Below are 6,000 nucleotides of genomic sequence, written 5' to 3' on the forward strand. Positions count from 1 at the left end.
ATAGGTAACACATCTGACTCAAAATTCAGAAAGCATGCAGGTGAAAAGCCTCCTTCTCAACCCCATTCCTGCCATCCTCTAGCCTGCCAGTCTTGCTTGTTTTTTCAAGGGGAAGGGAAGAACTGATACCTCTTGAAATTAGAAAGTGTGTGCTTAATTTGTTCTGAAGTCATGAGGCATAAAGCCTACCTGACTCTGGTTGATTTCTTCAGGTCAGTCTCTGCCTGATTTCCTGTACCCTTTCATGCGTCATTGCTTCCTGCAGGTGATGGTTGGTCCCTCAGGGAAATGGTTGGTCCCTTCTCCCTCCAAACTTTCCCCCGAGGAATCCCCAGCAGCATCCCCCTACACTCCTGACCACCTTCCTTCCCACCTCGAGGCCCAGCTGGTTCCTCATACCCCGGAGCCTGCAGAGCCTGAAAGTGGCTGAGAACATCTCATTGTCTCACCACAGCTGATAGGATGAAGGTGGATCCCGAGGTCACACCTGGGTGGCCTCAGGCCAAATCTAGCTTGTGGGAGAAAAAAAAAAAATTTGTTTTCAGCCTTGCCCGGTGATTACAAGATTGGAAAATTTCACCTGAAACTCTAACGTTCCAGCTTTATTTGAAACACTGGTAGATCCAGAGTGCCTGGGTGGTTCAGTTGGTTAAGCGTCCGCCTCCTGATCTCAGCTCAGATCTGTCTCAGGGTCACAGAGTTCAAGCCCCAGCCATACCGAACCTGGGTTCACGCGTGATGAAATCAGCCGGGGCTGAGAAGCAGTTGCCTCCTTTAGAAACAGTATGTGCGGGCTGGATTGTCATAGTTCCCACCACCCCTGCTGGTTAATGTGGCCAGCAGGTTAGTGGCCTCTCCAAAGATGTCTGCATCCTCAGTCCTGGAACCTGAGCATAGGCCTTGTTTCCTGGCAGGTGGAAATGGAGGATGCAGAAGGTCACTAATCAGCTGATCTTAAAACAGGAAGGGTATCCTGGATTATTTTGTGGGGTGCAGTATGATCTCAGGGGTCCTTACAAACAGAAGAGGGAGGCAGAAGAGGACAGTCAAGGGAGAGAGATGACTATGGAAACGGGGCCAGAGAGGTACCATGTTGCTGGCTTTGAAAACAGAGGAAAGGGGACGCCTGGGTGGCTCGGTGGGTTAAGCCTCTGCCTTCGGCTCAGGTCATGATCTCAGGATCCTGGGATCGAATCCCGAGGTAGGCTCTCTGCTCAGCAGGGAGCCTGCTCCCCCCCCCCTCTCTGACTGCCTCTCTGCCTACTTGTGATCTCTCTGTCAAATAAATAAATAAAATCTTAAAAAAAAAAAAAGAAAATGGAAGAAAGGACCACGAACCAAGGAATGTCAGCAGCTTCTAGAAAGTGGAAAAGGCAAGGAAATGGATCCTTTCCTAGAGCCTTCAGAAGGAAACACTGAACCTGCCAACACCTTGATTTTAGCTCAGTGAGATCTGGGCTTGAGAGAGTGGGGCACAGCTGGTGAGAACTGTTGTAAGCGCGTAAGTCACGTAGCTTAAAAGTCTTGATCGGTGGCATCTGTTGTAAGCGATGGGCTTATCAGGTGGATCCCAGGCTGAGGGGAGACGTTAGTGCCTGGTTTCCATTCCAGAGTCCAGTGTTCGCGGAGAGAGTTGGGCTGTGCAGGTAGAGCTTGGGGGTCACACAAGGCCAGAGACCCGGTGGGGGTCAGCAACCAGCAGCCAAGAGACTGATCCTTGACTGAAGACAGCATTAGAGGGTCAGAGTGGAAAAGCAGGGGCGGGTGCCTGCATGGCTCCGTTGGTTAAGTGTCTGCCTTCAGCTCAGGTATGATCGTGGGGTCCTGGGATGGAGCCCTGCATCCGGCTCCTTGCTCAGTGGGGACTCTGCTTCTCCCTCTCCCTCTGCCCCTTCCCCTGCCTTGTGGTCTCTATCTCTCTGTCAAATAAATAAATAAATAAAATTTTAAAAGATTTATTTTTTTGACAAAGAGAGACACAGCGAGAGAGGGAACATAGGCAGGGGCAGTAGGAGAAAGAGAAGCAGGCCTGCCACCCAGCAGGAAGACTGATGCTTCAAGGCTCAATCCCAGGACCCCGGGATCACGACCCAGGCGAAGGCAGATGCTCAACGGCGGACCCACCCAGGCGCCCCAATAAATAAAATCTTTAAAAACAAAACAAAACATGGGACGCCTGGGTGGCTCGGTGGGTTAAAGCCTCTGCCTTTGGCTCAGGTCATGATCTCAGGGTCTTGGGATGGAGCCCTGCATCGGGCTCTCTGCTCAGCGGGGAGCCTGCTTCCACCTCTCTCTCTGCCTGCCTCTCTGCCTACTTGTGATCTCTGTCTGTCAAAAAAAAAAAAAAAAATCTTAAAAAAAAAAAAAAATAAAAACAAAACAAAACACAAAAAGCAAAGTGGCAAAGCAGGGACTGGGCACCGGGCAGGGTAAAAGGGCTGTGGGAGCAAAAGGGGGTAAGATTGGGAGCAGGTGCTCACATTGGGTGCAAGCTGGGGCAGGGTGCGGGGTTGGTGCTGGTGGGTGTGGGCACGACCAGGGGGTCAGGATTCCTGCGGGAGCGGCAGGCCGCCTTTCCGGGAAGGAACTCATCGATCAATTTCTCATGAGCGATTACTGATGGCTCACAGCGGCTCGCTGTGTCAGACTTGCCCAAGGTATTCATGTTTAACAGTGCATGTCATTTTAACATAAAAAGATGAAGTTGCGTTTAAGGTAGCCGTTGTGGGAAGGAAACCCTCACGGCCACGAGGATGTAAGATGTCACCTGGACAGCCACGTGCATCATCTGCTCTCTAAGCCTGGAACCCACAGAAGTCTCCCATCTTCTAGCCCCCGTTCCCTTTAATGATCTCTAGATTTTGTTATAATTCTTCCACGTATTTTCTGTGTGTGTTGGACCAGGGTACTTATTTTCATTATTATTATCTTTTTTAGCAACAAGTCACATAATACTTAATATGTGCCAGGCATTGTCCTAAATGATTTATAAATATTAAATTGCCTAATCATCGTAACAAGTGCTGCCAGCTCCCTCCTATAGATGTGGGGAAATAAGGCACAGAGAGGTCGAGGAATTTGCCCAAGACCCCATGAGTGGCTGTACTTCCTGAACCTCCGCTTTCTCAGCTGTTACCCTGAATTAACAGATCCTAGGGCCCTCCCCAGAGCAGTGCTTCCCAGCCCTGGCACTGTTGACCTTGGCTGCCGGGGCCCGTCTTGTGCATTGCAGGATCTGAGCGACATCCCTGGCGTCTACCTGAGAGAGGCGGTAGCAAACCCCCTTCCTGGCTGTGGCGAACACACAAGGTCTTCAGCCCTTGCCCAATGTCCCCTGGGGTCAAAATCAATCCTGGTTGAGAACCAAGGCTCTAAAAGGACCTGGGGGGGATTAAGCAGCGTCGTGCATGTAGAATGCCTTCACACATCCGTTCCCTTCTCTGAGCCTTCTAACCCTATGCCCTTTGAATGCCCTTTGAGTTATAACTCTTCACAACTCTCTTTCTCTTTCTGTTCCTTTAGTGATCTCGAATATGTGGCCCTCTCCATGTGAACCGTGTGCATGAAAGCTTCTTGCAAACCCGAAACTGGTCCCAGGAGTCAAACCTACGTTCTAGTCCCCTCTGTTCCATTGACATACTGTGTGGCCTTGGCTGAAGCCCTCTCCCTCCCTGAGCCTCAGTTTCCCCACGTGTGCCGGGAGGGGCTTGACCTAAAAGCTTTCCAAAAGATTTTCTCACTGCAGAAATCAGCGACTGATTCATGCCAAATGCCAGCAAATTCCCCCTCCCAGAGTCCGAATTATTCCAGAGACTTAGTCATCCCAGAGTTTGAACTTTCTCGCAAAAACCATCTGAAAAACTCTTCCAGCTTAAAAAAAAAAAAAAAGAAGAAGAAAAGAAAAGCTATTAAAAGAAAGTAAAAGTTTCAAAACCAAATCCTAAGCAAACAACCCCGAAAACAATACATACACACGCTCACAGCACCCAAGGTAACGCCAAGAACAGGATATGAAACCTTGCAGGCCGGCACTAAGAAATGATTCACAGGCTTTTCGAGATGCTTCTATTTCAAGGCATGATCCGCCCACTGGATCGGGCGGCTCCAAAAACAAAATAAACCTTAAAGAAGCTGCCGTTTCTTATCTCAACACACAGTTGGCCTCGCCAGCATCGCCAGATCTCAAGGGCTCCAGCCAGAAGACAAAGTTGGGTCCTGTGAATTCCCTTTCTGTTCTGTTTCGAGTCTCAAGCTGCTGGCTTGTTTTTTGCATCCACCTTTGGTTGGCTGAGCTTAAAGCAACACCGCCTTAACTGATGTGAGTTCCTACGTTTAGTTTAGCAAGGCCTCTGTGTGACTCTGTCCTGCCGGATCCCAGGCGGGTCATTCCAGCAGCTGTCGCCAACTAAACAATCCTGCCTGGCTTGGGGATTGTGCAAATCAACATTATTCTTGCCCCAGGCCAGGAAACATTACTTTAGGCACGCCATCCAAAGCTCCATGCTCTTAGGTAAAATAGAAATATAGATGTATTTATTCACTGAATGAAATGCTGATTGAGTGCCCACTGAGCTAGACACCGGGGTTGCACCGGGCTACAAGGAAGCCTCTGCCTTCAAGGAGCCTTGTTGAGTAAGAAAGGCACTGGAGTTAAATAAAGTAGAAAAGAATGGAACTAATCCCTACAGGAAATGCCCTGCAGAAAAGGCGATACCAACGTTGGAGCAAAATTTAAAGAAATGCAAACACTTGTGATCTGGTTAAGTAGGTTCTTATCCATGCCTACCCTTGATTGCTGCTTTTAGATTTAGAACATTTCTTTCACTGGTGCTCGGGTTACACCCCACCCAAAAGCCCAAAATGCTGCAGAAAGGGTCTAGCTCAAATCTCTTTTTCTTCCCGACTCCTCTCCCAGCCCAACCTTACATCCATGCCATCATGGCTTCACACAGTCTTCCCTCCTCCCCCTCTTAACTGTCCTCCAGGGTCTAATTCCAAGCCCATTTTCCCCCAGGAAGCCTTTGCAGACCTCCTGGCCGTGTCCCCACTATTCCTACATACACATATCTCGTGCTCTTTTCTTGGCGTTTAGCCTGTCCTGCCTTGTGACCTCTCTTGTATTTCTGTCCTGAACTTTTACCTAACTTGTGAATTAGGAAAAAGAGGATAAGGACCGATATTAAGTGCTTTTGGTGCCGGGTGTCTTGTAGGTCCCTTACTATACACTGGCAGCCTGGCACATAGAAAATGTTCAGGAAATATTCACCAGCTGAATGCTTGAGTGATTTCACTTAAATACAGGGATAGGGGTGCCTGGCTGGCTCAGTGGGTTAAGCCTCTACCTTCGGCTTAGATCATGATCCCAGGGTCCTGGGATCGAGTCCCGCGTCGGGCTCTCTGCTCAGCAGGGAGCCTATTTCCCTCTCTCTCTCTGCCTGCCTCTCTGCCTACTTGGGATCTCTGTCAAATAAATAAATAAAATCTTAAAAAAAAATAAGTGATAACTGTGAGGCAAATGCTACTAGTATGCCCATTTTACAAACAAAGAAGCTGAGGCACAGACAGGTTAGAGCCTGGAACTGTGGTCGTTCTGCCTCCAAAGCTCTAGTTCAGGCTCATTCAGTTCTGTGTTGCTTTTCTTCAGATATATATACATTTCCCACCCTGAGAATCTTGTGCACGGTCTTTAATAAATCTCTATGGATGGATGGGACACATCCCATGCTCCCTTCCTCATCACATCCCGGACATTATTACTTGCTCTCTTTCGTGGTTCACAGTCTTTATTTCTATTGTAGAAATTCTATTTCTATTTCTAACAATCTCACTGTTACCTGTGTCTGTTTTTCTCTCCCCCTAGACCGGAGATAAGTCTGCTGAGCCCAGGCCTGACACATGGTTTGTGCTCGATGAAGGTTTGCTAAACCAAACAGTGACAGAGTGTGCTGAATTCTGTCCTCCTAAAAAGGAATGTCCAAGTTCTACCCCTGGGACCTGCGA

General features: G+C 48.7%; 1 long non-coding RNA gene across 1 annotated transcript in view; it reads left to right on the forward strand.

Moving 5' to 3' along the window:
• LOC106004091 overlaps positions 1-5,261 on the forward strand; it is a 29,575-nt gene extending 24,314 nt beyond the window's left edge. The window contains exon 3 of the long non-coding RNA XR_001176945.2: positions 3,523-5,261. This is a non-coding gene — a long non-coding RNA (uncharacterized LOC106004091). The remainder of the gene's footprint in view (positions 1-3,522) is intronic.
• Positions 5,262-6,000: the final 739 nt, after the last annotated feature.

Source organism: Mustela putorius, unplaced genomic scaffold (genome assembly GCF_011764305.1).
Source record: "Mustela putorius furo isolate JIRA1106 unplaced genomic scaffold, ASM1176430v1.1 tig00003853_pilon_pilon_pilon, whole genome shotgun sequence".
Classification (NCBI taxonomy): Eukaryota; Metazoa; Chordata; class Mammalia; order Carnivora; family Mustelidae; genus Mustela; species Mustela putorius.